Genomic DNA, 11,555 nt, shown 5'->3' with positions numbered 1-11,555 from the left:
CCTTCATCCATCTATGCCTGAGACCAAAGGATCTCTACTCCAACTACAATGGAGGCCTGGTGCTACTACCTGGGGTGACAGAGTCATAAAGAAGAGTAAGACCATGCTGAGTCCCTGGAGTCTAGAATAGGAGCTAATTATAATAATCTTTAACAAGGAGCTCCATCAAACTTGCCTGTTTTTCCTAAACACGGCAGCCCCCCAGAGATCTGGTTCCTAGACTCCCTCAGTGATTTAAACAGGACCTGGAACTGGATGGTGGGATCTTTGATCTTCATTGTAGGATCTTTAGTTGTAGCATGTGGGATCTAATTCCCTGACCAGGGACTGAACCCGGGTTCCCTGCATTGGGAGTGAGAAGTCTTAGCCACTGGACTATCAGGTAAGTCTCAAGAACGTGTATTTTAAATAAGTGTCCCCACAGTCCACTCCAGATGATTCTGATGAAGTGTTCTGGAAAATCAGCTCTCAAATAGTAGAACTCTACCAGAATGCAGTTTGGAAAGACAATAACCTCAAGGCTTGTCCTTCAGAATGCCCAACCCCAGCTACAGCCCACAGGGACCACGGAGAAGTCAGGTCAACTCAGGGGGCAGGCAGAGGCAGGGACAAGTCTGCCTCAGACCAGCCAGCACCTGGACCATCCGTGACAAAGCTGATCATTTAAAGAACAAGTTCATACCTTGCTCTGAAAAACATCTCTAAATCTGAGATGTCCAAGGCACCACACATAGTGCTGGGACTAAGGCAGGTTTGTAATACTCCATGATCCCTTAGGAACACCAAGCCTGGCAGCTGGAGTGGACTGACTGAGCATCCTCACTCCTACGACCTTCCCAGAGCTGGCCTGGCTTACCTCACAGGATCGAAGCAGAAGAGAGAAAGCGAGAGTTGCATATCCCTGAAGGAACTACCAGGGAATGTGAGCTCGTGAAGAAATCTCTTTGCAGTACTCTTGTGTTCAGTTCTCAGGTCCTAGAGAAAACTGCAGGAATGCATAATCTTCCTTCCCTGCCCCTTTAACTCTAAGAATTCCTTGACCAGAGTGTACAGAGACATCTGGAAACGTTGGTTCTAACTATGAAGATTACAGATTTGGATGATAAATAACTAGCATGATGTGAGAGGTGATCCCACAGAGGTCTTGTTTCTATGGGCAGACACGTGTTCACAAAGAAGTCTTCTGTCAGGAACAGTGCCGAGCCCCAGCCTGTCTTCACGGCTCATCAGGCTGCTGCTGGACACACAGGCAGAGAGGGGACCCACATTCTAAGAATGTCGACATCATACTCACAGAAGGTTCGAGTGGGAGGAAATCTAAGTAAGAGGGTGATTGAACTCGGAACACACAGAAACCAGGCCCTAAAATTTTGGCGTCTACGTGAAGTTTTGGTCCCACAGTTAGCTCACAGAGGCCCAGCCCTCAAATACAGGACCAAGGGCATGAGTGGACTTTCAGGCCCAGAAGGACAGAGGAGGCTAAGCAATTGGCCTCTTTTCCTTAGGGCTGCACTGGTCCTTTTCTTGGGTATCTCTAATCTATCTGTCCACCCAATCCCATACCAACCATCAAAGATTTATTAATGATCCTATTTGCCAGGCATTCAAGGCATAAATAAAAAAGGGTTTCAGTCTAAAGGGAGATACAGGCAAGTGAACCAACAGGCAGCCCAGTGTGCTGACAGTGGTGTGTACAGAGCGCCCGAGGGCAGGGCTTACTGGTGACACAAGACAAGTGGACAGCTCAATTTGCCAAGTTCAGCATGGTTGGAGCCCAGAGCTCATGTGGGGGCGGCAGGGCAGCAAGGTCTGCAACCGAAGCAGGAAGGAAAGCGTGGAAATCCTTGTGCCCTTCAGTCCTGGCCTGTCAGGCTGACATGCCCAGCTGAGCCACCTAACCCAGACCCACCTCACCTTCCAAAGGCTTCCATGATCCCAATGTCTCTTCCTTTCCCCACCCAGCTCCATCCCCTGGCTAAACTAAACTGGTAGATTCACACGACAGATTATAAGACCACTAAAAATTACCCTTCTATGAGGATTTTGGTTATGTGGGAATTTTTCTATATAGCATAAAGTAAAAAAAAAAAAAAAAAAGCAAAATAGAAAATTATATACCAAACTGAACATACTGTATGATATTAACAGGTTAAAAGATACAGAAAAAAATTGGAAGGGGCCCAAATGTTATCTGTAGTGTCTCTGGATAATGGAACCATGGGCAAATTTTTAAAGCTGCTTTTACACTTAACTGTACTTCCCACTTTTTCCATAGTAAGTACTACATTATTAAGACACAGAAAAATATGGGAAAATGTTAAATGTCCCAGAAGTTCAGATCTTAGTACAGGACAAAAAGGAAAGCAATCTGATTAAACAAATCTATACTAACTTGTAATGATCCTTAGCATAATAATTATTTCAGACATTTCACATTTTGAAATTTTATTGATTTATATTTTTAATGAGTAACACTCATGTGGCTGAATTCAAAAGGCACAAAATGATCAGACTGAAAAGTCTCTCTCATCCATGCAACCTAGTCATCCTGTTCTTGGCCTTGGAGACCAATGGTTCTAGACTACATCTTTAAGACATATTCCAGCTTAGAACTGCTGGGTCAAAGGGTATCTAAAATTTGTAATTTTGTACCAACGCCTTTGAAAAAGGATGTGCCAATTTTTACTCCCATGAAAAATACACAAGAGTGCTTGTTACTCCCATCTTTGCCAACAGTATACATGTTTTCAAAAGAGAACGCATCCTAAGTCTCATGGGGAAAATAGGGTAATTTTGGCAGTTTGGGAAGATATTTTAAATTCACTAATTCATTTGCTAATTAACTATTAAAACCCATTATATCCCATGCACTAGACCAGGCCTTATAGGTAACAATTTCCAAACATAACACGTATTTGAGTGGAAATTCTAGGTTCAGCTGCTTCAACTTTCTCACATTGTCTTCAATTATTTGTTTTTCGGTGGGTTTTTTTTTTTTTTCAGTTATTATTATTGTTTTTTTTTTTTTCTTTTTCCTTTTTGTGTTTGTGGCTGCGCTGCGTGGCATGCAAGATTTTAGTTTCTCGACCAGGGATCAAACCCACGCTTCCTGCAGTGGAAGCACAGAATCCCAACCAGGGGACCACCAGGGAAGTCCTATCTTCCATCATTTCTAAATCAAAAGTGTTTTAGCTTGTTTGGCATCAAGTGTCAATGACTTTTCTTAAAGCTTACCAGGTTTCATAGGCAAGGACAGGGTAGGATTCAGATAACCCCAGCACAAACTTTCAAGGACCAAAAGGCTGCCTTCTGTCATTCCTTATACCACTGTCTTAAAATGTTCTTTAACTTTTTATGGGCTTTTGTCCTTAAAAATCATCATGGCACAGAGGAATATGATGGCTCTGGGTTCAAATCTCAGATCCACCACTTACTCTGTGACCTCGCGCATTACCTTCTCAGGCCTTTTTTACCCATCTGTTAAAATGGGGCAATTACCTTCCTCACAGGGTAGTTGGAGGGATTAAAGAGATAAAACAATGAGGGCTGGCACAGAGCTAATACCCCTCCACTGAGGTTTCACAGAGCACACTGAAGGTGTAACTACTTCTTCACACTCCCCACGGATCTATGCAGTCAGCAGATATTTATTTGATTAATTTGCTGAATGAATGAGTCAAAACTTCCCTTTCTGAATGAGCATTGTTCCTTGAAGGCATTGTAGATGAGACAGCAGAACTGTGTATGAGCAAATCCAGACCAGGACACGATTTTTGACCTGGGCAAAATCAGATTTCCCCCAACAGTGTTACAGTCAGGAGGGAACTGTTATATCTATTACCACTATGAGTAACATCAGCTGACACTGTGCTCAGCCCTTTACACAAACTGTCTCATCCAATCTTCACAACCTGCCTTCAAGGTAAACACTCCCTACCATATACAGCACCCCCTGTGATGTCAGATTGAGGTGCAGAGTAGTTAGGTCATTTGCCCATGGTCACAGAGCCAGTCAGAGGCAGTTTTCAACTCCCAAGCCAATGTGCTCAATTAAGTACCTCAATGATTCATTTGTATGTCCTCTCAAGTCCAGACCCAGACCCTAAGTGCCTTAGCACAGGGCTAGACACCTCAAGAGCATCTCATAAATGCGTGTGGGTTGATGGATCTGATGCCCAGGAGTACTTTGAACTGTACAACTCAAGATGAATCAATGTAGCCAACTAAAGCCGTAGAAAATCAGTGCTCTAAAAGTACAAGACATTCTTCAGGGATGTTTTTCAGAACTGGAAATGTTACATAACTGTTTGAGAGTAATTTTTTTCTTAAGCATTGTCCAAAACTCTTCAACAAATATAAGGGAAAAAAAAAAGATTATGGATATGGGACCATAGAAAGTTCAGGTTTCCCTAGATTAGTACCGATCTGTATTAGAGATAACACTACTCACACAGAGGATCAATTATTCACTGAACTGTCTTGCTTACTCCAGTTAAACACTCCCAGAGTCACATGCACAGTACGTGACAGACAGTATACATTCAATAAATATGTCAATAAACAAAAGGGAATTTGACAATTTCAGTTCAAACCAACATAACTGGATAAAACATTGTATCAAAGAAAGATCTTCAGAGTGGACAGGTCCTAGGCAAGCATGGTGAATTTCTAGTATAATACAGTGAGAGGAACAACCTAGAGCCAGAGGGCCTAGTCCAGCTCTCAGCTGGCCCTCTCAGCTAGGCCAGGGTCCTCACCTGCAGATGGGGTGATTGTGTGTGCCCTTGCTTTGTCATCCAAAACCTTTTCAAAGTGAGAGTTCAGCTTTTGTTTTCATGTGGCCAGTGAATTCTTATTCAATTCAGAGTCTACAAAATCTCATTAATTCAAATTTTATCTGAAGCTGAGGACCTCTGAAAAACTCTAAAGACAGAACATCAAGAAAATGAATAAGGTCAACAAGATTTAACTAGGTAACAACAAAACTGTCTAAGAGTTTTAATAACGTCAGCATATACTTGACAAAAACAATGATCCCACTTCTCCTAAGGTCCTAAGGAGGACCATCAGGAGAGCACGCATAAAACAGATCAGGGGAGTTCCCTGTCTAGTGGTTAGGATTTGGCACTTTCACTGCTGTGGCCTGGGTTCAATCCCTGGCCAAGGAACTGAGATCCCACAAGCCATAAGGCCAAAGCGGGGGGAAAAAAAAGACATTATCAACAGAGTAAGAAAGCAACTTACAGAGTGGGAGAAAATATCTGCCAGTCATGTATCTGAGGGATCAATATACTGAGTATATAGAGAACTCCTAAAACTCAACAGCAAAAAAATGAACAATCTAATCCAAAAATGGGCAGAGGACTTCAAAAGACATTTCCCCAAAGAACATATACGAATGGCCAATAACAACATGAGAAGATGCTCAACATCATTAATTATGTGGGAAATGCAAATCAAACTATGACATGCCATCTCATACCCATTAGGATGGCTACTATCAAACAAAACAAAACAAAACAGAAGACCACAAGAGTTGGTGAGGAGGTGGAAAAACTGGAACCCTTGTGCACTTTTGCTGGAATGTAAAATGGTTCAGCTGCTGCGGGAAACTGTCTGACAGTTTCTGTATTCTGCAAAATGTCTAGTATGAGCACAAATTACTTTCACAATTAGAATTACTGGTGTGGGGATTTCCCTGGCAGTCGGGAGATTAAGACTCCACCTTCCAATGCAGGGGCTGCAGGCTTGATCCCTGGTTGGGGAGCTAAGTTCCCAAATGCCTTTGACCAAAAAATTTAAAAGAGCCAAAACATAAAATAGAAGCAATACTGTAACAAATTTTCAATAAAGACTTAAAAAATGGACCTTAAAAAATTTTAATTAAAAAAAAAAAAAAAAGAATAATTACTGGTGTGTGTGTTTTCCAGTCTAGTGAGAGCTGAATGCTTTGGAGTCCAGAGATGTATGAGGGCACTGGTAGCTCTGCCAACTCAGGTAGCAGCCCAAGGCCATCACCAGTCCTGACTTTGCCAACTACCTCTGACTCCTCGAGTCCCTGCCTGTGATCAGACAAACACAAGAGTAGCTCCTGAATGACAGCATCTCCTAGTGTTCTTATCATGTCTGGGGTGAGGCCGAGGTACCCCTTTCACTGGACATGGCCATCCCAGCTCTGCACAGTCAGCAGTGGTTGGGCTGAACCAAGCTCTGAGTGGTCAGCAGTTTCAAATGGCAACTTACTCTGAACTTCATGCTCAGTCACTCAGTTGTGTCCGACTCTTTGGTAACCCCATGAGCTGTAGCCCATCAGGCTACCCTGTCCATGGGATTTTTCAGGCAAGAATACTGAAGTGGGTTGCCATTTTCTCCTCCAGGAGATCTTCCCAACCCAGGGATGGAACCCGTGTCTGCTGCATTGGCAGGAGAATTCTTCACCGCTAAGCCATTGGGAAGCCCTTTCAACATGTCCAAATCCAACTGCATTCAGATCAGGGCGTTACTGGCATTGCCTCAGATTTTGCAGTTCAGCTCATGCTGAATTACTTCAAGGGGCTTCAGGGGATCTGCACACTCTGAATATTTACATGCAAAACTGTACATGATGACAAGTAACTCAATTACAAAAGGGCTAAGGGTCTGAATAGACATTTCTCCAAAGAAGATGCAAGGATGTCCAATATGCACATGAAAAGTTATTCAACATCAAGTCTTAGGGAAATGGGAAATGCAAATAAAACTACAATGAGATGCCACACCACACCCACTAGAGTGGAAAAAATAATAAAATAATAAAGGACAATAACAAGTGTTGAACAGGGCGTGGACAAAATGGAATTCTCATATATTGCTAATGAAAATATAAAATGGTGAGGTGCTGTGGAAACCAGTTAGGCAGGTCCTCAAAAGGTTAAAAAACAGAGTTGCCATATGACCTAGCAATTCCACTCCTAGGTATACACATCTAAAAGAATTCAAAATATGTTCACACAAAACTTTGCACATGAATGTTCAGAGCAGCATGTCATAACAACTAAAAGGCAGAAACAACTTATATGTTAATCAACTGACAACTAACCAAACAGTGCGTCCACGCAGTGGAATATTACTCAGCCATGGAAGGAACGCAGTACTGACACGTGCTATGACGTGGATGAACCCTAAACACTATGCTTAATCAAAGAAGCCAGAGACAAAAGGCCACATACTATGTGATTCCAGATTAGTGGCTGTCAGGGGATGGGAAGAGGGAAGAGGAGGGAGAAACTGCTAACATGTACAGGGATTCTTCTTGGGATGATGAAGATACTCTGGAATTCAAACAGCAGTGAAGGCTGCATAACTTTGGGAACATTCACACATTAAAATGATGAATTTCATAATATGTGAATTTTATCCCACCCTCTCAAAAACTTTGAGAAACATCTACAAAATAATCGGCCAGCTCTCTTCAAAAATTTACAGTCAGGCTTCCCTGGTGCCTCAGTGGTAAAGAATCTACTTGCCAATGCAGGAGGCACTGCACTGATCCAGGAAGAGCACAGATGCCAAGAAGTAATTAAACGTCTGCACCACAGCTATTGAGCCTGCACTCTAGAGTCTGCAAGCTGCAACTACTGAACCCACTTGCCCCAACCACTCCAGCCTGAATGCCTAGAGCCAGTGCTTTGCAACAGGAGAAGCCACCACAATGAGAAGCCCACACACCACAACTGGAGAGTAGCCCCCACGCTCTGCAACTAGAGAAAAGTCCACACAGCAATGAAGACCCAGAACAGCCAAAATGTAATGAATGAATAAATAAAGTTATCTTTTTAAAAAAAGTTTACATTCATGAAAGCCAAAAAAGACTGAGCAACTGTCTCAGATTGAACAGACTAAGAAGACTTGATACTAAATGCAATGTGGGAAACTAGATTGGATCCTGGAACAGAAAAAGGATATCAGTGAAACAAATGGCAAAACTTGAATAAAGCCTATAGTTAGTAGTACGGTATTTATCCTAAATTTATCAGGTAATTTTATTATGGTTATGTAAATGTTAACATTAGGGACAGCTGGGTTAAGAGTATGCTTGAAGTTTATGTGTTATTTTTGGAAGTCTAAAATCATTTCAAAAGAAAAAGAAAAAAAAGTATATGGAGCAGGTCAGCGGTTGGCAAATTTTTTTCTGAAAAGCACTGTATAGTAAATACTTTAGATTTAGCAGATCATATGGTTTTTGGAGCAATTACTCTTCTTTGCTGCCAAAAACAGTATGTAAATTAACAGATGTGGCTGTGTTCCAATAAAGCTTTATTGATAGAAATAGATTTGATTTTCTTTTAATTTTCACATATCAAAAAATATTCTTCCTCTTTGGATGTAATCTACACCATTAAAAAATGTAAAAACCATTCCCAGCTCACAGGCCACACAAAAACAGGCAGTGGGGTCAGATTTGGGCCCCAGGCCAAAGACTGCAGACTCCTGCTCCAGGTCAGAATTTGCCAGTGTGCTTCCATTACCACCCCCCCCCAAAAAAAAGTGCTTCACATCAATTAAGTTTGGCAACACTAGATTAAACAAGGTTAGGCACATTTCTTATCGACGTCTCAGTGCCTTTGACAAGATACTACACGCTGAGAAGCTCTAAGAAGGGGTACTCATACACAGCTTTTTCCAAACTTACTTTAACCACAGAATATTTTTTTCAGAGGCTTCTCTTCAGACTAGCGGCCTGAAGAACACATTATGGAAATCCTGATTAAGGTACTTTTTTAAAAGGAAAACTTCAGATTGAAAAGTTTTAAAGACACCACCAAATTAAAACCATTTTACTCAGCACCTGGATAACATCTGAATAAGCACTTCACAACTTTAAAAAAAAAATTCTAGGAAACACAAAAAAGGGAGGAAGAATAAACACAAGCACGAAGTCTTGGCTCAAATCTAACCTTTTTTTGGCAAAGGCATGTCAGCAGGATTGGGTCATAATACGGAACCTCTGTTCCATTGGGCAACCTAAGCATTCTAACTGGTTTTTAAAAAGGGATCTGCTTGGAGTTTTGTAAATCACAAAATAAGGAGCTTTGATGTTTTATTAGAAAACTAAAGACACGCTAGAAGCATTATCTGCAGATTACGGCTGAGGATGAACTGGCAAGTCAAGTCCATCAAAGGACTGGTTTTAATGCTGAAGTTAGCCAACAGATTGCAAAAATTCTCTCAGTAGACACATCATCTATAACAACACACTGCTAGAGAGAGGAAGGAGAAGGCAATGGCACCCCACTCCAGTACTCTTGCCTGGAAAATCCCATGGATGAGGAGCCTGGTAGGCTGCAGTCCATGGGGTCGCTAAGAGTCGGGCACGACTGAGCGACTTCACTTTCACTTTTCACTTTCATGCATTGGAGAAGGAAATGGCAACCCACTCCAGTATTCTTGCCTGGAGAATCCCAGGGACAGAGGAGCCTAGTGGGCTGCCATCTATGGGGTCGCGCAGAGTCGGACACAACTGAATCGACTTAGCAGCAGGAGCAGAGGAAGAGGAATTTATGTCCCGGGGCTGGGGGGAGGCTGGCCTGAACAACCTCAAGGGGATCTTTCAGACACAGGCTCCTCAACTCTGAGTCCAAAGAGTTTACTGGGTTTTCCTCATCAATCACAAAGTCTTCAGATTCATTTCCAAGTTGTTCTAGGAAAATAAGCTCCAAACCGAGGGGGTGGGGACCCTGCTTTGTTATTCATTCAACAAACATTAATGGCCCTGATCAGATGGGGCATTCCCAAGTCCTTGAAAAGGATGGTACACAGAACAAGGAAGAGATTACATAAATTCAGACCCACTGGCCTCACTTTTAGGAGATGTAGGCTGGGGGGACATAGATGTTTAAAAAAGAGGGCAGAAAAAAAGAAGTCAGCACCAGAGAAGACTTAAAAAAAGACTTAGAATTAGCCACTTTAAAGTTGAAAAGGACTTTCATCTAAAAACTCCTGCGACAGGAAGTACAGCACCTCTGGAGGCAATCCATTCCACTGCTGGTCCCCTGTGACCACCCTTAAGTTCTTTAATTAAAATCTTGTCTTCCTGTAGAATCCACCTATTGGTCCTAGTTCCTGCCTCTTTCAACAGCAAAGATGAAGTGGAAGCTCTTTTCACCATAACATTGTTTTCGATGACAGTTCCCTTCCATTGCTCTCTTTTCTGGGCTAAACACCACCGCACCCTCTTCCAAAGATACTGAAGGAGTTCCAGTTGCTCAAAGCAAAGAATGGATTTCTAGAACCCACAGCAAGAAAGCACGTACCATCAGTGGGTTTCAAACATGGGTATGCAGAGGACCCCCGAGGAGTATGTTCAAAATGCGGTTTCCCCGGTTCCGACCCAGATTCTAAATCAGAGCTCTTATTTAAGTCCTGTACTGGGAAGTATGCACCCCACGGCATTTCAAAGCACAGGCTGTGAGAACCGTATTTAGAGAAACACTGCCCTGTTTCACAAGTGAGGAAACAGACCTGGTACAGGGAAAGGACTCGGCACGGAAAGCATGACTGGCTGCTGGCGGCGAAGTCTCCAACTCTGGTCCTTCACTCCCAAGCCAACTCTATTCAGCCCGCTGCCCGGCCTCGGCCTCTCCACTGGGGGCAAACTCATTAAAAGCACCCCCTACGTGAGAAGCGGCCTCGACTGGGAGTCTGAGTGAGTTCCTGACTGGAGGGGAGAGTTTGTGGGAGCCTTCTCTCTACTTAGCCCTCAGTTTCCCCAAACTGTAATTGCTGGACAGAAGACCACAACATAATCCTGAACTCCCTCCTGGGACGAAGGGCCTGGGCCAGAGTCGGGCTTGAAGTCTTTGCGCTTCTGGGCTCAAGTGTCCAAGTCCGTGGGCCCGGTGAGGGCGGAAACCGATCCCCATCCCTCAACCTGGGCGGCCCCGAGCTGACCCCCCCACCCAACCCCTATGTACCTGCCTCTGCTCAGTTAACGCCGCCAAGGCCGCCCCAGCCTGTCAGCCCGTCGGTCGCTCAGCCAGTCTCTTACCTGGGTTAGTCTATCCGGCCGGACCTCGGAGCGCTTCTACGCGGACTCTGGTCAGCTGACGCCAAGCCGCCGCTTTCCGAGGAACTTCCGGCCCAAACCGGAAGTGGTTGGTCCATTGCGCTGTGCTCCGGGCCAGATCCTGGGCTCTAAGGTTCCGCCTGCCGGGAGGAAGGGAAAAAACACAAGGACTGTCTGGAAGCCTTTGAGAAAGCCAAGGTGTGACCATGGAAAGGGTCAGACAAGCTTGGAACATTTTGGAACGGAATGTCTAAGGATGATGGGAATCAGACTGACGAGAATATGTCAAAGGACCCATGAGCTAACTTGAAGATCCCACTGGCCAAATTGGGGCAATATGAGCAAAATACATGATGACAGTAACAGAGTATAACCGATTGACTAAAATGGTAACCCAATGAGTCTTTACTGATATAAATAAAGAAGTGATCAAATAAATGGGGGAAGAGGGAAAATTCTTTTTAGTAGACTGTGTGTGTGAGAGAGAGAGCGCACGCCATGTTGGACTCTT

General features: G+C 43.5%; 1 protein-coding gene across 2 annotated transcripts in view; it reads right to left on the bottom strand.

Annotated features, from left to right (window-relative positions):
• The window catches only part of RNF185 (ring finger protein 185), a 30,145-nt gene extending 19,010 nt beyond the window's left edge, over nt 1-11,135 (bottom strand). Inside the window, exon 1 of one of the 2 annotated variants that reach the window (XM_061385418.1) lies at nt 11,027-11,135. The gene's annotated coding sequence lies outside the window, so the exon portion shown is untranslated. Of the gene's footprint in view, nt 1-856; nt 1,927-11,026 lie in introns of those variants that run through there. The other variant, XM_061385419.1, reaches the window with a different exon arrangement.
• Between the last annotated feature and the right edge of the window lie 420 nt (nt 11,136-11,555).

Source organism: Bos javanicus, chromosome 17 (genome assembly GCF_032452875.1).
Source record: "Bos javanicus breed banteng chromosome 17, ARS-OSU_banteng_1.0, whole genome shotgun sequence".
Lineage (NCBI taxonomy): Eukaryota > Metazoa > Chordata > Mammalia > Artiodactyla > Bovidae > Bos > Bos javanicus.
This window is presented reverse-complemented; position numbering and strand designations above follow the sequence as displayed.